Source organism: Miniopterus natalensis, chromosome 18, assembly GCF_054644295.1.
Source record: "Miniopterus natalensis isolate mMinNat1 chromosome 18, mMinNat1.hap1, whole genome shotgun sequence".
Taxonomy (NCBI): domain Eukaryota; kingdom Metazoa; phylum Chordata; class Mammalia; order Chiroptera; family Miniopteridae; genus Miniopterus; species Miniopterus natalensis.
This window is the reverse complement of record NC_142098.1, coordinates 29,949,423-29,975,360: the sequence shown is the minus strand read 5'-3', so window position 1 is coordinate 29,975,360 and position 25,938 is coordinate 29,949,423.

The following is a 25,938-nucleotide window of genomic DNA, read 5'->3' as shown; positions in this document are numbered from 1 at the left end:
AAAAATAGAATCTTGAGGGAAGGCAGTGCCTTCTGTGGACTCGGGGTTAGATTTCCTGGAGACAGATCTGAGGAGCAGCCTGAAGTCTAAATGCGTATTTGGTGCTCATGGGTTTATGGTGAGCTCTTTAAGCCTTGCAATCAAAAGAGCTGTTCCTTTAAAAATAATTCCAAGTCCTCATTTTCTGACTGGTCGTCAGGCCTCCTAATTATTTTTAGGCTGAAAAGTTTTTTTAAAAAAAATGTAAGAGCAAAACTCAGAGAAATATCCTCGGGGAGGTCGCACCGTATAAAGCATCTCTGCCGAGAGCTGGGTTTCACAGCATTAGGACAGAAGCAGAGCCAATTATCGAAAGATTTATGAGCAAATTGGTCTGACTGATAGGGGATGCAGTCCAATAACAGAATGCTATGTTTTGGTCCCAAACTTTAAAGTGTACGTGTGTGTGTGTGTGTCTCTTTCCCTTAAAGACATTGATTCTGAAGCTAAACAAGGTCTATTAATTATGATGCTCAATTCTAGTATTTGCTTGCGGGGAGTATTTCCTGACATTTGGGGTACAGACCTTGTGATCTGACAGATCAGCTCACACTAAACCATTGACATAACTCATAGATACAGAGAACAGACTGACAGCAGAAGGGAGGGGTGTTGGGGGGCTGGTAGAAAAAGGTGAAGGAATTAACCAAAGAAAAAAACCTCATAGACACAGATAACAGTATGGTGATTACCAGAAGGAAAGGGGGGTGGGGGAGCTAGAAGAGCGTAGAGGGGGGATAAGTGGTGATGGGAGGAGACTTGACTTGGGGTGGTGAACACAAATACAATATACCGATGACTATGAAAAAATAAAGTGTCTCAAAAACATTGATATGACAAGATGGAAGAGTTTTATAATTCTCATTGGCCACGTTCTACCAAATAACACAGGAATAAAGAAGAGATAGGGGAAGGTAAACATCTAAACCTTGGCGCCTCATTCATGTCTTCATTTGTATTGTGACTATAGTGAAAGAGATAAGTAGTTCTCTAACTTATTTTGCATAAGGAATCACCGAGGGAAAGTTTAAATGTAAATTCTTGGACTCCATACAGATATACTCTAACCCAATAGTACTTAGTCCTGATGCTATTAGCATGAGAGATATCGGAAAAGGGAAAGTTTAAAGGACCTTCCTGCTCAAGCATGCTATGGTTCAATTATTTTATTTTGCTTTCGATGGCAGGGGTATCTTCCTCAGCCGTGGTGAATCACATCCATGGAATTTTTTGGACATGACCAATTACACACATAGTCAGGTTGATTTCCTCTTCAAGCGAAATTCATTCATAGTGTCTTTGTTTACTTACACTGTGAAAAACATAAAGGCCCTAGAAGAAGATAGTGGATTGGATGAAAACCCTAAGACTTGAGGTTTTTAAAGGTTTTTATAGCTAGGTTTATTTCAACTGTGGAATATATATTAAGCTTTCATTTACTTAGCAGCTATAAGAAGCCAGACACTGGCATAGGTGACTTGAGGATAATAGAGCATCGCCCTTGATCTTGAAGGACATCAAGCTTAGACAGCTTTGTAAAAGGTATAGTTGCATTAAAATGCAATAAGTATAATTAACAAAAATAATAATTTATGCAGTAAAGAAATAGTATCTGAGAGGACTAATTAAATTGTGAAAGGAACTGAGCCATTTTAATAATCATATATTGGCATATGAAATATTTTATTAAGGAGAAGACATTCAGATCATGACATAGTGAATATTGGTTGGATTTGGATAAATTAGAGGAGATATATTTGGAGAGATCTACATTTTATAATGAATGATATGTACTAAAACTAGGGCATGTAAATAAGCACTTTTGTTTTAAACCTGCCACGTTGGACAATCAAACAACCTAGTATTTAACATCAAGCATGTAATTGACTATAGAAATGAGTTCCTGACTCAGCTGTGGGCAGCTGTCTGACTAGGGGACAAGAGATACGGTGTCAATTGCCTAGGGAAAGTAGCTCATGTTGAAGGACGTCTGTATAGCCAGTTTTGATGACCTCCCATAATTCACCTGTGTGGAATGGTGGCATCCACATAAAGACAGAAAAATAATAATAATTTGTATTAATTGAGGGTCATGCTATGGCAGGCACTGTTCTGAACACTGTACACATGTTATCTAATCAGATCTTCAAAACTATACCGTGAGCCCAGCTGACGTGGCTCAGTGGTTGAGCATCCACCTAGGATCCAGGAGATGGCGGTGGATTCCTGTCAGGGCCATGCCCAGGTTGCGGGCTTGATCCCCAGTTGGGGGCGTGCAGGAGGCAGCTGATCAATAACTCTCTCATCATTGATATTTCTCTCTCTCCCTCTCCCTTCCTCTCTCTGAAATCAGTAAAAACATATTAATAACAAAAACAACAACAAAATCTATACCATGAAGCAAGTGCCATAATTGTGTCTGATTTGCTGCTACAGAAATTGGATTTAAAGAAGCTAAGTATAAGGCCTGGGGATGGGGTGGATGCAGGTTGGAGGGGATCAGTGTGTGTGGGGGGGGGACATCTATAGTGCCTTCAACAATAAAGATAAATTTATAAAAATAATAAAAAAATAAAAGTAGATTTTTCTAAGTGTCCTGCCCAAGGTCACATAACTTGTAGCAGAATGAGATATAGCCCATATTTATTAGATACCAAATCTTATCTTCCTTGCCTTGACCGACACAATACTGCCCCTGACAAACAGTGGAGCCCCGCAGACCTAGCCTAGGTACAGATGTAGCATCTGTTTACCATGCCTAAGCTCATCAATCCAGGGAAAAATATATAGAAAAACAATAGAAACAAGAGCAAGATAATTAATAGTTTTCTCATAGAAGACAAAGACAGGACCCTTAGAGTCTTTCACTTGTACTCAGAAGCACAGCACCCCTCTAAATGTGCCATCTATCAAGTCACAGCATGAAAACACTCAAATTATAGTCTTTGAGGGAAAGGTAAATCCAGCCAGGAGATTGATGCTTTTTAAATGAGCAGAATTTGCTGAGCTAGACTGCAGAAGGCTCCACATTAAGAGGGGATTGTAGCTGCACAGGAGGAAAGGCTAACATCCAGACAAGTGTCCTAGTGAGAAGCGGTTTTTAAACTAGAGGCAAGCTGCTCAGCTCCCTGACTCAGAGGCTGGCCATTGTTCAAAAAACTCACCCCCACATAGATATGATGTCTGCCACATATTGCATCATACAGAATTAAGTGCTGTTTTGCTGCATTTATTCATTTAGGGATCACTCTCACAGCATGACCCATTGCTATGTTGAGTGGGGGAAAACCCAGAAAATGATTTCTTCACAATACATGTTTCATGACCACTTTGTTATCATGAATATTATACTATAAATAAAATAGAAACTCTTGTACAAAGATAATGTTGAGAGGGAAGAGCAACCAGTGAATGACAGATTGTGTCATTTTAAGAATTAAATACAATTGACACATTCTGAACTCCTTTAGAAATTCAGAGGACTTGAAAAAATACCTAGATGCCCCCATTTTATGGTTGGAGATCACAGAAGATAACTTCATCTAAGTCATTGAGCAAATTGGTGGCAGAGTCTCAATGAAAAAAAAATCCATGTTTTCTAAATCTTATCCCATGATGGTCCTAGTACAGTATGTTGACCTAGCTTTTTTCTCATTTACATTTAGAAAATGTCTATAATGGTGCCCAGGATATAATTCAGGCATCAGTGAGGTCAAACAGTTTTGCTATTCAACTAAAATAGGATCGAGCTGCCATTTGACATTCAGAGGAAGATTCAAGTCTCTCCCTCTGACCACTTATGGATTTTATTGACTTTTCCCTCCACAATCCTGCCTCCAATTTCTTTCTTTGACTGAACTGGAGAACTTCTTATTTTTCTGTACATGCCGTCCCATTTTAACGCTGCATTAAGCCTCAGGAAAGCAGCTCTATCCATTACTCCAAGTACTTCTGCCATTGGGCCCTTTGTGTGTAGAAAAGTTTTAATTGAAGGTTTGGAGACCCTAGAATCTGGGTACAACACCAGTTAAAAATGTAATTTCACTTTGGTCCTGGGAGAGTGTCAGTGTAGCTTCCACTCAATCCACCGCTATCTTGGAATCACACCAGTTAAAAATGTGAAAAACAAAATACCTGGCTTTGAAAAATTTCCACTGGTCATCTATGCCTGTTGTCTCCAGACTTCCAACATACTCATTGGTTTCTCCTTTCCATTTTCCCCCTCCACGCTTTCTCCTGTCTATGCCAGGCACGGAATCCCACTGTTTTCTCACGTAGGAAAGTTTTTGTTTATTTGTTTCTCAGACCCCCCATCCTCTGCTGTAGGTATTGCATTTTTAAAAAGTAAATTGCTCTGTGAAGGTAGTTTTTGTAACAGGAGGAACCCTAATACCACAATACTTCCCAACAGATGACATACCAATCAAACTCTGAATAAAATACTTCTCCCTTTGGAGAGGACACACATTTTTAAAAAGGGTTTGCTTATAACATGTTGATCTGACTTCTCTATGCATTTCTATAAATCCTAAATCACATACTTATCTATCAGTTTTGTTCACACCCAAATCTCTGTAAAAGATTGAAGCAGGAGTGTTGGAATGCATCACCTCCACCCAACGAAAGCCAACTGAAACATCCAAAGGAAATAGGAATGACGGTGAATTTGGTTCCACACTGAAAGGAAGGAAGGAGCCATCAGATGCCACACAGCTCGAGGTCTCTCTGTTAAATAGGCCTCAGATGGCTTGGCCATTTGAAAAGAGAATATGAAATAAGTATCAGTATCAATTCTTATTTAAAAAAACCTCCTTTTTTGTCTAAGTGATTGCATAGGAGATTCCTAGAGGACTCCCACACACACCCAGAGCTTAACTCACACAGGATCATACTAGATGCAAAGATTATCTCTAAAAGAGGGGATTTCTAAAATTAGCGTTCCTTTTTTCCATGCCTATTAGCTAGACACATAGGCTGCCTTAAATCACTTTGAATGTGAGATAGAACATGAATAATAAATGCGTAAAATGCACTCCCATTCCTCTATTCCTATACTTTCCTAGTATTTGCACTTCCTACATGGTACAAATGTTCACCCTCAAATTGGCCCCAGTCTGTTATATTTAAAAGGCCAGACTGGGAAAGCCATGGTCTAATAGTTAAATAATCTTAAGTTATTTATTACTTTTAACTCCCTAAACTGATTCAGAATCAGGAAATAGACATGGATTCAGAAAAGCAAACAAATGGGGAAGACTGCAATGAATGTTTCAAGGTGCAAAGTCAAGACTGTAGGGAATGGGGAGCTGTAAGGAGGACAAGGGTAGCCAGGTGTGCTCTTGGCTTTTTAAAAAGATTTTTTAAATTGATTTTAGAGAGAGAGGAAGGGAGGGGGGGAGAGAGAGAGAAAAACATCAGTGTGAGAGAGGAACACTGATAGGTTGCCACCTGCATGCCCCCTACTGAGGCCCAAGCCGCAACCTGGGCATGTGCCCTGACAGGGAATCAGCCCAGCATCCTTCTGGTGCAGGGGACCACGCCCAACCAAATGAACCACACCAGCCAGGGCTATTTCTGGCTTTTGATGTGACAGGAAATGTGGGATTTAGGGGCCCGGGCTGAGAAAGAAGTTGTTTATGAGCTTGCTTTTTTATCTATTTCTATGGACATTATACAAAATCCAGGACTATGTGGGATGTTGTGGGAGATCCACAAAATCTTTAAGATTTCTATTTCCTTTAAATATTTTAATTCTACTTGGGAACCTATATCTCTCAAGAACTATTATTTTCCCATATATGACAAAAAAAAAATTAAAAAAAATCCTTGTAATCCAGGCTCTCAACAGCCTGTATAAACTACAAAGTTCTTTTGTCTGATGTGTTTTTCCCATTGAAAACAATCATTTTGGTATCATTAAAATCAGTTATGCTTATTTAACATTTTAAATAATTTAAAAAGCAGAGAGAAGAAAGCAACAGCAGCAAGTACTATACCTCAGAAATTACTAGTACTTAAATATGATGATAACAATGACAGCAATAGAAATGAGTCATTCTATGGACCTCTCTCTGCCCTTTCATACAAACAGAAAGATGAAGGGATGGGTGGAAAGATAAGTGATGGGTGGGTGAGTAGAAAGACAAAACGGAACATGGACAGTAGATGCATGCCTGGACGTATTGATGGACAGATGCAAAGATGACCAGATAAATGTTTGTAGACAGATTATTTCTACTCTTATTGACATTTTAAATAAATTCATTTCACTTGTTCTACTTGAATTTAAGAAAAAAATCTGAAAAAGCCAAAATCAGTGTTAAACTTAAGTGCTGTTTTTTTTTTCTTCACATTAGGGAATATAATTTATTAAAGTATCCCTAAGAAATTAAGAAAACACATTACTTTGTTCATCAGTTTATTTTGTTCTTTAGATTCCACATAGAAGTGAGATCCTGTGATATAACCCATGGACACAGACAATAGTGTGGTGAAGGCTTGGGGGGGGTGGAGGGTGCAGGGTAGAAGGGGTCAATGGGGAAAAAAATGGGACATCCGTAATGCTTTCAACAATAAAGATAAATTTTATAAAGATAAAAAAAGAAAGTACATTATTAAAACTAGTAAGAGTTTAGTCATTATTTTTCCTACATGTTTAAGGCATATGGATTGACTCCCTTTTATGCAAATAAGAAAATTAGCACTCGGAAACTTTTTACCCACATCCCCTTTTTAATTGCTAATTATACTGGTGTTCCTTTGTTAAGGATTACTTAAAGTGCATTCTGTTCTGAATCAATAAATTTGCAGTTGTCAAGACTTGGTTTTATAAACAGATTAAAACTGAGTGCCGGTTTTTATTACAGAATTAAAACACACACACACACAAATAATAGTATAAGCAGTCCATTATTAATCTGAAACAAATCCTGCGTATTATACCACATTGGACATTGTGTGACATGTTGCTTTGGAATTAGAGAGGAATCACCTACTCGACACTGGCAGGCACTTCCAGAGATGCTGCCCCGTTGGGAAATTTGGCAGTGAGTTGTATGAACTGGACGTGGGGTGCTGTTGGCATCTAGTGGATAGAAAGGTAGGGTTGTTGTTAGCACCCTAAGATGTGCAGAACAGCACCCACAAGGACAGAATTCTCTCATTTCAAATGTCAGAAATGCCAAGTTTGAAAAACCCTGCTCTGATCCAAATCATCATGAGGTGCACATTTTTTAATGACATTTTTTTGTCTCTGGTGTTTTCCAGAGTCTACATTTCCTGGAAGGTAGAAACTTTTATTCCTCTGACAGTTCCTCAAAGAACTTGGTTTCTAAGCAAATTCTTAGAAGCTATTTTGTTCAGTGTCTTCTGAATGCCACAGTTTGGTTCAGAAGTCCAGAATGAACCAGCTTCATCTGATTAAAATAGTTTTCTTTCTAATCAATTCCTGGAAAGTTTATATTTGAAGTTCCTGAAATAGAGGTAGTTCTACATAAGAACCTTTTGTTTTTTTTTTTTTTTTGGAAGACCTTTGATCAAGACTCTAATTTTGGCTGCCTGTTTGCCTTGGTGTTAAATACCATAAACTTAATTATCATCACTCCACTGATGGGAAATTACTTTCTTTTCCATAATGTATAATCCTTGAAAATGCCTGAAGCCTTTGAAAACATCTGTTGGCAAAACTATACGTGGGTGAAGATGCTTGTATTTATATTATTTGATTATATATTTAATATACATATTAATATATTTGGAGTTTAGCTAAAAATAGATGTTAGCAAAATTTATGAACACACCAAAAATGAATGTGATAATTTTGTCTTCAGTCCTCTCAAATAGGAGTTTTTCAATGGTGCTTCTGAGATGTCAGTAGCAACTTATACACAAGGTATATACAGAGGCTCTATTTTTTTATTTTATTTATTTTTTTAATATATCTTTATTGATTTCAGAGAGAGGAAAGGAGAGGGAGAGAGAGAGATAGAAACATCAAGGATGAGAGAGTCATTGATCGAGCCCGAAACCCAGGCATGTGCCCCGACCGGGAATAGAACCCTGGTCGCCTGGATCCTAGGTTGATGCTCAACCGCTGAGCCACGCCCGGCCGGGCCAGAGGCTCTATTTTTAAAATAAGAATAAGTTATAAACTAAGATACAAAGTATGAAAAATACTGTATTTATATGGATGATGAATCAGAATAATTGAACAGAATTGTTTTAAAAAACACAGAATGTATGGTTACTATACTCAGAGTGGATCCTGAAGCAAGATGTGGGCTCCAAAGTTAAAATTTCAGTGCTGCTACTACCTTCAGTTTCTCTATCTGTAAAATGGGCACACTAAAACAGCACCTGATTCAAGGAACTACACTAAGAATTCTTTTAGGTAATGAATGTAAAACCCTTAGTTCAATTCTTGTCACCTAGGAAACACCAAACACTAGCTATTATTACCATCATTAATCATTGTTATAATCAGTCTAGTTCAATCACACACCATTTTTTTTTCAGATGTGGTTAATGGGTTTTAGTGGGATGAAATTAATTTTTCAAAGGAGGAAATTCAATCAGTGGTAGAGTCAATATTAAAACTCTCCTGCCATCGACAGTAAAATGCTCAACAAATCCATGATTTTAAACCCAGAAGCTTCTATGGGATGCCCTACAAAGTAGGGAGGCACTGAGTGCTTTAAATAAGAAGACAGCAAAACACTACACGCCAGAAATGCGTTGTTTGGCTCTAAGTTTTCTTCTCAAGCTCTCATTACCTGTGGTTGCTAACAGTATAACAGTGTTAATCCAAACTTCACCTACTCTGCCATTGTATATAGGGTTCCTCCCACGAAAGGTATCCTTTTGGTAAAACTGTTACAAATATTTTCTTATTTAAGTTATGGGTATTTGGGAATTTTAATATTCTAGCAGCAAAACTTGAAGAGAAAAATAAGTGAATGACACCTAGACTGTATGAGCAGGAGTTTGTTTGAAACTTCGATTGAAGCACAATTCCTTTAGGGCCTTTGCAGTCTAGAAATGTATTCGGCCCATGAGGGACACGGGGACTCCTTCGTATTGCTGGGATATAACGTAGAAAGGCGGAAAGGCAGGGGGGTGGGTGATCGTGAAGGCAAAGATAGGAACCAGATTAGGAAGTGTCTGTTGCAGAGGTCAGAAGAGAGATTTATTTCCCTTCAGCCAACAGGAAGCCTCAGAGTAATTTGGAGCAAAGGAATGACCTAATTGGTTTATTTGTTATAAATTGATATCTAGAGGCAGGATATCCATGGACGAGTCTGGAAAAGAGAAGATCTTTAAGAAACTGCTAGAATGAGGGCCCTGTCAGTCCGTCAGAGAATGGACACAAGAGCACAGCTCAATTACTAAATTAATGACTGATTAGACACTTGGCTAAATATAGAAAATAATTTGAGGGATAGTTTTCTAAATGCAAAACCAAACCAAACTGTTCTGTGCATCCGCACACCCTTCCCCACCACTTCAGAAAATAATCAGTTACCCCTCACCAGGCCTGCCTTCCCTTCACGCCCACAGACGGCCCTGGCGTGGTTATTTATAAGTCTCCACATCTGGAGAACTAATTTGTTCTTGGACTGTCCCAGTTCCACAGGGTGGTTAGCAATCAGTCAGCTGCACCAAGTTCATTCAACCCTGATAATTAAATTAAATGCCAACATCTAGGAGACAGCAGAAACTTATTAACAATTCCAAAAAGTTTTGCAGGCCCCTAAAGAAGGCCATGCTGCATCATAATGGAGACGAATGACATATTCTGTAGAGGAGTGATGGTCAACTTAATATTCCATTCATATTTTCATGTGTCTGTAGTATAGGTTGGTGGCATGTGGCCTCACGGGCGGAGTAACGCATTGGCGGCTCAATGCAAAAAGACCGACTGCACTATTGGGTTCAGTATCACATAGGCATGACCTCGCTGAAGAAGATTTAATTACTTGAAATGCCAGAAGGACGACACTGTAAGGAAGTCACTGCAGAGCTTGAGTGTCATGGCTGCTGACTTCCACACATTCATTTATTTTATTTTTTTAATTTCTGCATTCGTTTTCTCAGTCAAAGGCATCACCACCGATTTTTATACAGGCTACGAGTCGCAGATTCATTCCTTCTCTTAAACATTCTTTCTTAAAAGAATGAATACACTTGAACAAATAACAATGCAAAATGGTCTTCCCTGCCACGCCTGAGCCGCAAGATGCACCCTTCCTACAAGTGAACACACCATCAGTCTTTCTTTATCTTTCCTGTGATTAGCTACAAGAAGTGTGTGTGTGTGTGTGTGTGTGTGTCTGGCAGACTCTGTGTCTTTTTAATACATTAGCATATTCTGTTTTTCTATGCTTTTCTTATTTCATGCATCTTGGGAAGTGTTTCAAGTCAGTATATACAGATTATTTATGATGGGCGTACAGTGCTTTCTTTGCAGACGCACCATGACTTATTTAAGTAGTACTCTATTGATGCCTGTGTGTGTTACTTACAGTCTGCTATGGGCGGAACTGTGCCCTCCTCAAATTCATATGTTGAAGTCCAAGCTCCCAGTACCTTAGAATGTTACTGTATTTGCAGACAGGGACTTGAAAAGAGGCAGTTGGATTAAAATTGGGTCATTAGGGTGGGCCCTAATCCAATCTGACTGCTGTTTTTATAAGAGGAAGACAGGACATGAAAAGACACCAGGGACAGGAGAAGAGAAAAGACCACATAAGGACAGGGAGAGAAGGCAGTCATGGAAGTTAAAGGGAGGTGCCTCAGAAAAACCCAAACCTGTGGACACCCTGTTCTTGGGCCTCTAGCATTCAGAACTGTGAGAAAATAAATGTATGCTATTTAAGCTACTAAATTTGTGGTACTTGGTTATGGCAACCTTAGCAAACCAATACACAGTCTCTTGCCTTTACAAAAATATAGAAAGTGATCATCTATATGAGGTTATTAATACATATTTCTTCACATTAGAGTAGTTAGATAGTTTATTTCTGTAAGTGGCTTTGCTGAGTCCATCTAAATTAATGTTGGTGTTTATGACGCCTTCACCAAGGAGGATTCCCTTATACATAAGTGGAAAAAGTTGTATCTTGTTTTTTAGTTTAATTTGTAGTCCTTTCATTTTGAGTTAGCCTTATATATTTTAATAAGTGCATGGGTACAGAGGTTGCGAATCTATCACTTCTAATATATATGCACAGGCAGATGAAGATGGAAAAAGGTCACTGTTTTAATTTTGAGAGGGGTGTTTGAAGAGGCTTTAAACTAATTCTCGGGTGGAGAGGAGTAAGGGGGGGACATGGGGGACATCTGTAATACTCAACAATAAAAAATAAAAACAATTTTTTTTTTTTTTAATCATGTCTGGCCTGACCGAGCATGGCTCAGCAGTTGAGCATTGACCTATATTCCAGTAGATTGAGGTTCAGTTCCCAGTCAGAGCTCATGCCCAGGTTGCAGGCTCAATCCCCAGTCAGGGGCGTGCAGGGGGCAGACAATCAATGACTCTCTCTCATCATTGATGTTTCTCTCTCTCCCTCTCTCCCCCTCTCCCTTCCTCTCTCTGAAATCAATAAAGACATAAAAAAAAAAAAAACAAAAAAACAAGCATGTCTGAACTGAAAAAAAATAATAATAAAATAATTTTAAAACCCACCAAATTCTCTTTGGCCATTCCTGTACAGTTCAAATGTAATCCTGGAGAATTCCAAGGGCTCCATTGGTGAGATAATCAGTTTTAACTCGGTAGCCCACATTCTTGGCCAATGGTCTTATTTGGTCAGGCACAACTGAAAATTCCAAAAGGAAACACGAGGAAGTAAATAACCCTGACTGTGTCTCCTTCCCGGACCTTTCAAGGACTGTCATTCCTCTGCTTCAAGAGGTTGTGTGATCCAATTAGGCAAATTGAAAAAGACTGCTTTTATGCAAAAGCATGAGAAAGTTAATTGAACTCAATCCCTGTTCAGTGGAAAACGCTACAGACATCACTGATAATTTAGAGCAATTAAAAGATGTTGTCCTGAAGCGAGACAGAAATGTTAAGTTTAAAAGCCTGTTAAAGGAAAATTAGCAAAAATATTTAAATGATATTATTCACCTAAGATGGACTAGGGACATCTATACCAATTAGAAATGGTAAGGTATTTCATTAGTCAGAAGCTGTGTTCTTAAAACCATTGAGGTGAGAATTCTTCACCTTGGAGCCTTTGCTGTTGCAAAATAACCTATTAAAAAATAATGCATTCACCCTATTTTTGAGTGCATTCTTCATGAAAATGGCTGTTGCAGTTCCACCATCAGGAAATAGTTTCTATAATCAATGAAAAAAGGGCATTTTAATTAGAATACTGATTTTCAAGATGTATTGTTGTTGTTTTTAAGATATATCTTTTATTGATTTCAGAGAGAAGAAGGGAGAGGGGGAGAGAGAGATAGAAACATCAATGATGAGAGAGTCGTTGATCGGCTGCCTCCTGCACGCCCCCGACTGGGGATTGAGCCCATAACCTGGGCATGTGCCCTGACCGGGAATCGAGCTTCGATCTCCTGGATCATAGGTCGAAACTCAACTGCTGAGCCACGCTGGCCGGGCTCAAGCTGTGTTTTCAAGAGACCTAAATTTCTAGGAGGTAATTAGACATGTAGATATAGTGAAAATAGTGTAGAGAGCAAAGAGATAAACTTTGAAACAGAAATCTGAAATGCCCATCTCATGGCCTACACACAAACATCTTTGTTTTATTGTATTGAATATACATGGAAAAAAGGTATATCTAATATATGGTTCACCCTGTCACCATTCCCTTTACCTGAGCCATAACATACGTTATCACTTAATTACATTTTCTTTTCCCCGGAGCCTGGATAGAGCTTCTGAATCCTTAACACAGTGATGTAGGCAACTAGCCCCAAAATGATCAGAGTTGACATGAGACAAATTCTAAGATTTTCGGGGGGGGGGGGGGGAATATATATATATATATATATATATATACACACACACACACACACACACATATATATATAATGTTTTATGAAACAAAAAGAACTACTACTTAGTCATAACTTAGTCCTTCTAGAGCCTTTATTTTTGTTAGTTTTTTTAAGCCCCCAGGTGTATTAACCTCTTTATCTGCTCCTAGCTCCATAGTTGCCCCGCCCTGTCAATAAGTAAGGATCTAACTTGTTGCTTGCTCATATAATTCTCTGGAGAACTCTGCTAGGCCTCCCCTTTGTTCACAGGATATAGGTGACCACCTTAGAAGGGCACGAGGAGATGTTCTCCTTAGTCTGATGGCATAACAGCTCCTTACAGATGCTAAGTCCTAGGTTCACTAAACACTATGCTTTTCTAAATGCTAAATGCCTCGTATAGTCTCTCTTGCCACCTGCTGAAAATATAAGCTTCATAACGAGGTAAAAACCTAATTTTGTAGACGATTTGTTCATTTAACCTCTGCTAAGAACAAAAATATGATTTATTGATTTTGATTTTCTAATAAAAAAATCATGTCACCTTTTAATAAGCAACTTATTACCAGATGCTAGGGTCTTGGGTCCCGTAAACAAGGATTATGGTTAAAGCATATTGAAAGGAGAATTTCAATATAAAAATCAATAAAAATATGTAAAAAGCAAAATGAATCAACAGCGAAAGCAATTTCTTCTCAGGGCTTTATAATAACATTAATAAAAACTCCTCAACCCATTGCCTGATCCTGAATAGAGAAGTAGAACAGTAGTATTGGAAAAATTAACAAAGTAAGTATAATCATAAATAACTAAAAAAGTGAGCCAGGCATGGCTCAGCAGTTGAGCATGGACCTAGGATCCTTGAGATCATGGTTCGATTCCCGGTCAGGGCACACGCCCGGGTTGTGGGCTCCATCCCCAGTAAAGGGTGTGCAGGAGGCAGCCGATCATTGACTCTCATCATTGATGTTTCTCTCTCTCTCTCCCTCTCTCCCTCTCCCTTCCTCTCTCTGAAGTCAATAAAGACATATTAAAAACAAAGCACACAGTAAAAAAGTAATAATAGTAGCTACCACTTACTAAGTCTCACTGTATTGTCGGTGCTGGGGTAGAAATTCAGATTGCTGCAGAGAACAAGTTCTACTTCTCATTGAATGCATTCCAGGCAGTAGACTTGGTTCTTGTGCATAAATTATCATATTTAATGTTTACAGCAGTCCTTGGAGCTCTGTGTTTTAATGCCCATATTTTAGAATGAGGAAATCGAGGCTCAGGGATACAGATTCGCTTATGCTAGATCATGGTTAATATATGATCAGGTTTAGATATTTGAACTCTTAATTTGTTGACCTGTCCACTAAACTGTACTGCCCCTCTAAAACACAGGAAACTACCAAAATAAATTCAACTACCCTGTCAATTGGTGGAGATTTAATTATTTTTAAGGAGAGTTGTAGGTCTTTTTTTTTTTTTTTAATGGATCATCCCCAAGGTCATTCGTGGCTGCCTCACTCAGGCTAGTTTTAATAAGTCCTGGCATTTAAATTCATGCACATGATAGCAGGGACTATATGACAGAAAGCCAGAGCTTATTTTTGTGAGCAATATTTAATCAAAAATGACCCATCGTTTAGTAACATGTTACCATATATGATTTCACTTATATGTAGAAACTAATGAACAAAATAAAAAACAAACAAAACAGAAACAGAAAACAGACTGACAGCTATCAAAGGGGAGGGAGGTTGGGGAGCTGGGTATAAAGGGTGAAGGGATTGAGCTAAGAAAAATTAAAACTCATAGTCATGGACAACGGTATGGTGATTGCCAGAGGGAAAGGGGGCGGGGGGAGGTGAGAGAGGGTAAAGGGGGGATACATGGTGATGAAAGGAGACAACTTGGAGCGGTGAACACACAGAACAATATACATGTATTACAGAATTGTACACCTGAAACCTATATAATTTTATTAACTAATGTCACCCCAATAAATTTAATTTTTAAAAATCATGACCCATGATTTCAAGCTCCCGTGCCTACGACCACTTTATTAACTAGACACTTGTTTACTTTAGACTGTCTTCACTCAGGTGTAAAACACAGTGGGTGGCCAGTAGACGGGTGCTCTCTCTAGCCCCTCTCCTCTGGCTGCCCTTTGTAAAAGATCAAGAAAGCAACTTCTGTCCTTGCTTTCTTAATCTGCCAAGTCAGATGAGCCGAAGAATATTAGACCTTCTAAGAGCGTTTCCTTAGATAAAGTACGAAGTGTGTGGTGTGTTTGTGCACATACATGCATGTGTGTCTGTATATGGATGCTGGGGACAGAGCAAGAGAGCATTTAGTCCCATTGGTATCAAAATGCAGCCCTTTTTCAGCCTACATCTAAGCCACTCTCCTTCAATATTCCAGTAGAACTAACTTCCCAATATATCTGTAAAGGGGGATATTGTAAAAATTTGGCTTTAATAGAAAGAGGAATATTGTCCATTAAATCATTCATGTCCATTATGAGACAAAGGTATAGATTCTGTCCCTCCCCCACCCCCATGACAATATAAACTTACATTTTATGTTTTTAATTTATATAAATTTATGTTCTATAAAGAAAAAAATAGAAAAATAAATTAACCCTAAACCCATAAAATACCGTTGTCCACAATGTTTTCAGATTACATCCCCGCCTCTAGTCTCTGCCTGCCTTCCTTCCTTCCATTTTATTTATATATGTAATATTTTTAATATCATAAGTCTGCTTTTATCCAAAGGCTTAAGAGAGTGATTTTCCAGAGAACAGGAAATGAAACAACCAGAGAACTGGCAGTGAGGAAAGCAGAAGTCCCGATCCACATGGAGAGACGGATGGCTCTGCTTGAAGGAGGAGGGATTAGAGAGCTGAGATACAAGAGAAAAAGTGTGTGAATAGAGCCCGAGGAGGGAACGGGCCTGGTGCTTTGTTGAGAACCATCCATATAGATGCCTTTTCCCCCCCCCCCAATTGTGTCACTGAATCTTAAATTTTTGAGCAGATTTATTAGGTTTGTACAATCAAGAACGAGAGACCCATTATTTGACTTGCTATGGGGAAGTTACTAGCAGAAAATTGGGACCTCGTGCTTCTTCTGAGGACAGTGTTTGGATTTTGAACGCCGTGACACTTGGATCCTGTTTTTATAGACATGACCTCCGATGAATTCCTACGTCTTAGTTGCTTACCTGAAAGGCATCTTATGAAAGAAGTAAATACATATAGGTAAAAGTAATTAGAGTGAGGGGAGTGGAACAGTTTCCAAGAAAACAACAAGAAGTGATGGTAAACCTTATAGATTAGTCAAAATCTTTGAAAGTCCTTTGTGGCAAGAGAAAATACCTTTATTTATTTTTTTGTGTGCATCATTCATCTGGGCATTTAGAAATACTGAATTAATTCAAATCCCTGCATTGTGATTCTTCAGCTCAGTTTGTCAAAACGGGGAAAGCTAGACAGCCAGCTCGTGGTTCATTTCATTTGTCGGGCCCTGACCCCTTCCTGTGGAATCTTCAGGCAGTGAAGTGTAGTAAAATAGGAGTGTGATGCTATTAGACAGGCTTACAATGTTGAATTAAATTACTCTTCTGAATAGTGGCCATCCCTTAGGACTGGCACAGGTTCTTCTGCCAGAAAATAAGATTTGGAACTTAGAATAGTTTTGCCTGTTGCTTTCTAGTTTGATCCCAGAACAGTTTCATTGGTTCCAAATATATTTCCCTTCTACACCTTTTTTTATGCACTGAGCCCTGCTGTGTAACTCTCTCCTCCGTCCATCTTTCTTACTCACTGTTGAGTAATATATATCTGCGCACACACATATATAGTGCTTATGAACAACATTAATTCTATGATATTTAATATTAAAAGAGAAAGAGCATAAAAGGGGAAGAAAATGTCAAAACTCAACATCAGCCATTTTTTAAAAACATATCTTTATTGATTTCAGAGAGAGGAAGGGAGAGGGAGAGAGATAGAAACATCAATGATGAGAGAGTCATTGACCGGCTGCCTCCTGCACATCCCCGTCTGGGGATGGAGCCCGCAACCCAGGCATGTGCCCTGACCGGGAATGGACCCACAATCTTCTGGATCCTAGGCCGATGCTCAACCACTGAGCCACCCCCCGCTCCCCGGGGATCATCAGCCATTCTTAGCTAACTCGTGCAGAACACGTTCCCTGTTGCTTTTTCAGTTGCCTTCCACCTTCCACAGTTCTTTGATAGAAAATTCATCTCACGGAGAAGTAACAGTGAAAAGAACTTGGACTCATCCAAGCTCAATGATAAACTCACTGATGTTGGTGAGTTAAAAGCTTAGGTTATGCAGGATGCTCAAGGGAGGAAATAATGAAGGAAAGGGATGGAAGCCGGAGAGACAGTAACTACTAACACGCAACAAGCTTTATTAAGTGGGATACGATTACATCCTGTGACTGCGCAGAGGCTTATGGTGAGGAGACCGGAAGGGGAGGAGAGGAAGGGACCTTTTGAGGGGCTTGAGAGTTGAGATGAGAGACAGACCTTATACGCCTAGGTGATGCTGCTCAGCTGCCCGGCAGGACGTCTCTGTCAGAGAGCTCCGAAGGGCTCTGAAGGAGTCCTTTGGGCTCTTAGGACCACAAGCCTATCTTATCAATGGCCAGCAGTGCTGGGCGAGGTAGGCAAAGCAGGTGGGCTCTAAATGGCTACCACTTTGTTTATCCAGGTTATTTTGTTGAGTTTTCCTAATTAAATTTATCGGGGGGACATTGGTTAACAAAGTTTTACGGGTTTCACATGTACAGTTCTATGATTCATCATCTGTAGATTTGCCCTGCGTGCCCACCTCCCAAAGTCAGTTCTCCTTCTCTTACATGTATTTGTCCCCCAGGACCCCTTCTACCTCCCTCCCCTCCGGTAAGCGCCATGCTGTTTGTGTCTATGAGATTTTGCTTGTTTGTGTTGTTTATTTGTTGCTTTCAGTTTTATATCCATATGTGAGTGAAATCATATGCTCCTTGACTTTTAGTTTTTACTTTTTCTGCCTGACTTATTTCAGGCTATTTTGTAAACATGCAGTGTGTAAAAATTTGAGTTTGATACCTGCAGGCTTTTGAGCTAATGGGTCTCAATCTGCGCTGAAGAAATAAAGAACCAAGGGACCATCCACGGAGGGCTGGATTTATAGAATCGCTGCCTCATTTATAGAACAGGTTCATAAAGAACCCAGAATAGCAAAGGCTTGGACCAGGTCCCTAGACAAGGAGCACCAAAGAGATTTGTTCCTTTAGTTACGTGAATATTAAGGGAAAAAGAAGGTGGATAATATGGAGAAGTCTGAGATTGACGTATTAATACTTATGGAATCTTGGTGAAGTGATTCTTTTCTGAATAATGTTTGGACACTAGGACATCTGACTCTCACACTACTATCAATAATGGGCAACCTAACAGCATTCCCTAAAATTTTCTTAAGTCAAATAGCTGCTAAATGTATCTAGAGAGCAGTAACACACAGTAGATCATAAACGACCTGAACAACTTGACCTCAGGAACCCTTTCAGTTACGTTTCCCATCACTGTACATCAAGCTTGCTTAACATTCTCGCAGAATAACCCAGAGGGATTTATTTGCCATGGTTGTTTTCTTTTGTTTGTGTTTTAAACAGTCTTTGAGCTAACAATATATCAATGCTGTCTTGGGATGCCTTTGAGTAAACTCTTTCTTCATAAACTTTTACTAATGTATCAGGGTAAATGCATTAGTTACTTCCTCTGTAAAGTTTTCTCTGAATGTCCCAGCAAAATAAATAAATGTATCTTCTATATTCCCAAGACATTTTGCTTGTGATATTTTTATACACTTCCCTTCTTTGTATTATAATGAGTTTATATTTTGTTATATTATGTTTTATGTTCTGTTCTGTTGTTGTGTTTTCTGTACCATATACCCCCCTCATCTTACTCCTTTAAAGGCATGCCTCTCATAACTTACAATCTCTATCGTCTAGCATAGGGTCTGTCTGATATGTGGAGGTGCTAAAGGTTTGCTAGATAATAAAGTAAGTATATTGCTTCTTAGTAACATTGTAAAATATTTATCTGCCCTCATGAAATATGACTGTGTAGTAAATTACACTAAATAAGTTTATGCTATTAAGTAAATATAATGATTATGACTTTATAAAAAAAAGAATGTGTTCAGATTATCAAGACAAAACAAATTCTTATAAATGCCACAAATGAATTTCAAAATATATGAAAATGTGATAATATTTCAAAGTGTTCTGTGACTCACCTTTGATTCTCTGGGGAAGGTAGAATTAATTGCCCAGAAAGTTCTGTCCCACAATTTAGTAGGGGAGCTTCATTTTAGATGGCAGCAATAATTCTCCGTGTCATGAAAAGCCAGTGGCATTGGATTTTGCCCTTGAGAGAAATCTGACAATTGTCAGAGTAATGGAAAATGTCACTCAGGGCATATGTGCTGTAGACTGTTACCGACCCCAGCACACTAACTTCACCTGCACACACTATTTGTAGGTTTTCTTTTCATTTACATCATCTGTTGGTCTACATCCTGTGCTGATCTGTGCATCCTTTTAGAAGGCAGAAACAGAGTACCTGCCTTCACAGGTGTTTCCAGAATCAAACAGATGTCCAGATGTAAACTGATGAAAAGAGAATTGACTGAATTTGGGGTCAATTAAAAAACTGAGTGCAGTTATAAAATTTTCATGTGCATATATGATAATCAGGAAATGACTTTCTAAAGGTCTGCAGACCTAATTACTTTTTAGGCTAGGAACAATTATCTAGCTCTAGCTTTTTTTGCTATCTACACTAAATCTCCAGATCACACTTCTCTCTTGATCCCCAACATAGACCTTAAGTTTTGGAGGAGAACCCCACTTCCTAATGTATTAATTATTAAATAAATAGTTTTCTTAAATAGTTTCTTTATATGATATGCATGATTACAGATCTGCTTGGAGAAATAGATGGTACAGTTGGTTCTAGTCATCTTTTCTGAACCCTGCTAGACATGGCTAATAAAAGCACTCAGAACAATCATTACCAATCAATTATAATGTACATATTTACATTAAAACTAATTGTGTGTGTGTATATATATATATACATATACATATATATATATAATTTTTTTGAGTTTTTTAGAAAACTCAAAAATTTATAATTGAAACTATAAATTAATCCTACTCCCCAGGAATTATCTAATATATCATTCATTTACATGCCATTTATCACAACTTGAAAGTATTATGTTTATGTTTCTTGCTTTATTTTCCATAGACATCATAAAAATTGAGCTCTAAGAGGGGCAGAACTTGTCTATCTCTATCACCTGTGTATTTCCAATATTTTGAGAAAAATGCCTGAATACTGATAGGCACTCAGTGAATGTATGTTTAATGTATGGGGACAATATTATAAAGCCCAAGGGTAGGAACAAAAATGAAATGTGCCTGATTTACAACCATTACTTCTTTTTTTCTAGAAAAAAATTCTGTCTAAAATAAATATTATGTGATGTACATATGCAATTTTAAGTTTCTAATAGCCCCATCAAAAAATAAAAAAATAAAGGTGCACTTAATTTTAATAACATATTTTTTTCTAACCCAGTATATCTAAGATATTAACATTTTAATAGGCAATCAATATAAAATAATTACTTAGACATTTTATATATTTTGGTGCTAAATTACTGAAATCTAGTGTCTGTTTTATACTCACAGTGCATCTCTATTTGGACCAGCCACATTCCACCTGCTTTATGCCATAGGTGGCTGCTATACTGGATGGCATGGATCTAGAATATAAGATTTGTGTAGGCATTTGGTAAAAAAATAAGACCAAGTGGTATGGCTTTTGGTTACAATTTGGAAAGCCTGGTATGGCAGAATGAGATATTTGAAACAGTTGAAAATGATATTTTCAAGACAGGGAATGAAGTGTTTGGCACTGTGCTTAAGAAAAAGCAATGAAGTATGGGGTGAAAAAGGGAGATGGTAAGAAAAATGTGGAAAGCTGTCATTAAATAAGTGAAAATAATAAATATTTGAATTAAGGCATTGACATAGACTGAGATAGATGAAGCAGATGAGTCAGTCTAGGTAAATATTCTCAAGTAGACATCTGTTCAATGTAACTTCACAAGATCTTTATGATTATATCTATTTTGTACCAATAAATATTTCTGGGTTTCACTTAGAGTGATTTGCTGTGATAATAACAGTTAAGGACTATGAATCTTTTCACTCATAAAAGAAATCTTCTTGCACCTTTAAATTACACTCAACTGACAGCCAACCTGCTGAAAAGCAAATTGACGGATGAAATATGAACATAACATTTAAAAAACTGCACCTCATTATATCAAACTTAGTGGAGGCTCAGAGCAGAAGTGTCTTTTGAGGCTATATCTTTATGTTCAACAGAAGATAGGAGAGACTCTGTATAAATAGTGATTGCCACCCAAATACTTTCTCCATTACATCTGCTCGTATAAAGCTACCAAGCTCATAAAATCTGCCTCAGATCTTGTTTCCTATGTGAGTATATAACATTTTATCTCGGCCTACAATGTACAAGTTATTGTATTAGCACATTTTCTCACAGAGATCCCAGCTACCCTCCATCTCATATTTTTCTCCTTAAAAGTCTTAAGGGATTTTTAAGTCTGCCTTTCATTCTATTCCTTTCTACAAAGAAAAAAAACCACACACAGTTAATATATGCAAAGGCTTAACACAAACCAGTCTAAGGGTAAACTACTTACTCTATGGTGTTTCATTTGTTCTTTGCAACAACCTTAAAAAGTAAGCACTGTTGTTACTCACATTTTCCAAAGGAAAAAAAAAACCTGAGGCTTAGAGATGTTAATTGGCTTCCCAAAGTGAGAACAAATAAAGTAGAGGAGGGATAGGAACACCATTGATCTGGCATTTGTAAAACAGTCGTATCCAATATCCTTTACCGCTCTAACATTTATACTCCTATTACTATTCTGACCTAGTATGACCATCTTAAGGGCAAGAAGGAGGTTGCCAGTAAAGCCAGATCCTACTGGGAAAATAAAGAAAATGAGAACCAGTGGCATTTGTTTAATTGCATCTCTTGAAGAGATCAATTTTATTAACTTCTGCAACAGTTTTTTAGATAAGGACTGGGAAGGAAGATCATGGTAGAACAGAAGGAGCGACTGAGCAGGAAGTCATACATTCCCATTTAGAACTTCCAGAACCCCTTCTCTCATCTTTGTTCAGCTATATAATTTGACTTCCCTGGGAAGTCACTTACAGATACTATACAGTCTGGGCCTGTTCTACTGGGTAGTCATAGGCTCTCAGAGTCAAAAGTGAACTTAGAAATATTTATTTCAGCCTTCCCACCATAAACCTTCAGTTTTCTCTGGTGATTTGAAAAAGAGCACGGTAGTGTTTGCAAACTTAAATGCTGGTTGGTCCCTCCATCTTTTCATTTCTTTTCATTGTTAAATGGATGTAAAAATATGTAAATTGTTTAAATGGATATATGCAAGTTTTAGTGCTGCTATGAGAGTAAAAACATGATACATATATCTATTCATATAGAGTTATATACTGCATTATATATTTAATATGATGTGGATTATTTCCCAATGTGTATACTGTTTCCTTTTGCTATTTCCTAAAGAATCCCTAATATGACCCATCCACTCATAAAACAACTCTTCAGGTTTCAAGCATTATAATTGTCAATGCCCAACTCTCAGAGTCACTAAAAATAGTTTCAAAAGTTCTTCTTATTGGAAACAGTTACTCAGTAATTCCTATCCATTGATACAAGTAAGATATCCATTTGCAAAACACAAAGAGTGTCAATAACACCAACGTTGTTTTAGGTTGAATATTTTCTGTGCCAAACTATTCAGAGTAATTTCTACTATTAGTAGTGGTACTGAGGAATGATTGAGCTGACCCATTCTTAGTAGTTGGGATGATTCTTATCTTTTTCACTCAAGATACTGGGCTTCAATTAAAGAAAAAAATAGAGAAAAATAAAAATAAAGCGCCATGTGTAATGGCCTGCCGAAGAATTGGCGTTGTCCAGATGAAAAAGCAGTTTTGAGGTTTGTGGTGTACGTAACTCATTGAGTATGAGCTAGCCCTCTAATAATGTTAGAGACTAAGTATTTACCCCTGATTGATACCCATTGATGAATTTACATAAATGAGGGGGTATTTCTGTAATAAGAAGAATATAATCAATCATCTACTCACATATCAAAGTCTTTATATATTAATTACCTTATTTTCCAGAGCCACCACCCAGACCCATGGTGACTTTATATCACTGACCTACCAAGCCTCCCATAGCCTCAGTTACCTCAGGTACACACAGTGCTGATCATCACATCCACTTCACAGGCTCGTTGTAAGATTCATAAGGAATCCATGCACAGCTTCTTAGGACTGTGACTTGCTATATAATCATTAATGATAGCTGCTATTATTTAATAGATTTGTGAATTGTGTAATAATACATTTGATATGCAGAAGGCTAGAAGATATAGCGGTAAATTTATGGGGTGTGGTATCAGAAAGGGTAGACATCATGAATAGAGCAAATCCTGTTCATGCCAGTTCTATCACTTAAATTAATTTTTAATTTAATTTTTTCCTATGAGTCTAAATAAAATTGACATTTAGAAAAGTCACAGAGGCCCAGCCAGAGTGGCTCAGTGCTTGAGCATGGACCTATGACACAGGAGATAGCGGTGCAGTTTGATTCCCAGTCAGGGCACATGCCTGGGTTGCCAGCTTGATCCCCAGTGCGGAGCATGTGTGAGGTATCGGATCAGTGATCCTGTCTCATCATCGATGTTTCTGTCTCTCTCTCCCTCTCCCTTCCTCTCTCTGAAATCAATAAAAATATATTAAAAAAATAAAAGTCACAGCAACTTGACACGTTGATTTAGAGAAACTCCAAATAAGTTTTGGTATTGGCAGAGACATTTTAGCCATTAGCAATAGCTTGACTATGTAATAAGTGAAGATTTATTCATAAGAAACTCAGATAGGGATCAGATATATAGGGATCACGTATCTTGGCCGATACGTGCAGCCAAGACAGGGAAATTGGCAAATGGAGATATCATTCCTCTTATTCTGCCATAGCCAAAGCTAATAAATGTGTTTTCTACATAAATTTATCAGTGCTATTATCTTTTGCAAATGGTGACACTTGTGAAATTGAAAAGCATTAATTATAGTTATTAGCAAGACAGTCACATAGAAATCAATTAGCATTTACACTTTAAGACATTATGAGTTAACACATCATGCTTGAAAAAAAAAATCAATTTATTTCCCATCCCTATATAAAATGATTTCAATATTCAATGAAAGCAGCCACAACCCTTAGAAGAGGTTTTGGGCATTGTATCTAGAAGCAAGCCAAGGTCATGATTATGAGATAGTGTTACCAGTGGGAAGAAGTCTGCATCCCCACCATTTCTCTTGGAAGTAGATTTCTTGTGATATGCTGAGGGAAAAAAAAAAAATTTCTGAGGCTCACATGGGAGGGTGAAATATTGTAGAAGGCTTTATTTCTGTGGAATTTTACCCTTGGAGTTTCCAACGTCCTATTTCCCCTTGTCCTGCCAAGGAGGAAGTGTAGCTGTGGCTTCAGCAGAGCTAGAATCACATCCAGTGTTCAGAATTTCCTTCCCATATTTGCGCTCTCCAGGCCAGCATCAGGCTAGCCTAGTTTGTGTTCACAGTTGCAGTCCATCAGTCCATTGTATGTGGGGTCTGCAGGGTCACATGACTATGAATATAGGCAAGGGAGCCAAGAGCAACAAGAGCTAAGCACAACAAGAGAGAGCAAATTCCTTTGTCTAGGAGATTATGTATTTCCAAATTTTTGTGTCCTTGGAATGGCTCCACCCATTCTGGCCAATCCATCATTCCCCAAGATTGACTGACAGGGTAAGCACCTTCCCTATTCACCCCAACTTTACTGTCCATGCATCTGTCTCCCCTTTGTTGGACCCCTTCCCCCAGCGTCTTGCGGGAAATGGACTGGTGGTTCCCCGGGGAGTGCAAAGTTGCAGCTTCCTAGTGAAGCTGCCCAAGTGACATGCCTATAATGTCTGGCCTCCCCTTTGCCCCTTTCCTATTATTAATAACTAGCTAATTACAGTGGAATCAGTAGCAACTTATTTATGACTGTAGTCATTATCAATGTGTTTCCCTAACTTCAGTTTATGCAGATTTATATTGTTTATCTATAAAATGGAAAAGACACAAAACTGTGCTATGAGTTGTAAGACTTTTAGCCTACCACAGCATGACTACATACCCTCACATTTGAAATGGGAACGATTACTAATACTTCTTAAAATATGCTGAATAGTGCTAGAGGAGGTTTTCAAAGGTATATTTTAAATGGTTCTTCTCCAGCACAAATGAAATATTTTTAAAGCAACTTCTGAAGACTCCTTATGTTTACATATTGTACAGGCTCTGCGTTTTAAAGTATTTTTGGAAATCCCTTTATCAATTCTGCAATGAAAATGATAATCTCTGTCTCAGTCTCATCTAAATCTCTCCTTATCCCTATTTTTATTTCTATCTCTACCTCATAGACAATGGCCATTTGGTCCTGGGGCAATTTCTGTCAAAGTCAAGAAAGAAAGTGAGGGAAGTGGGGGATTACAAAGTTATAAAATGCAAGTTGTCTTGTTAAAGCATAAAACGATTTCAGCAAATGCCACTCCAGGGGAACAGGGCTTTGCCACTGATTTTTGTTAGTGAAAACATCTGACTGACTCGAAGGAGAATGTTCCTTCATGATTACCAGGGCAATGCCATTATTCAAAAG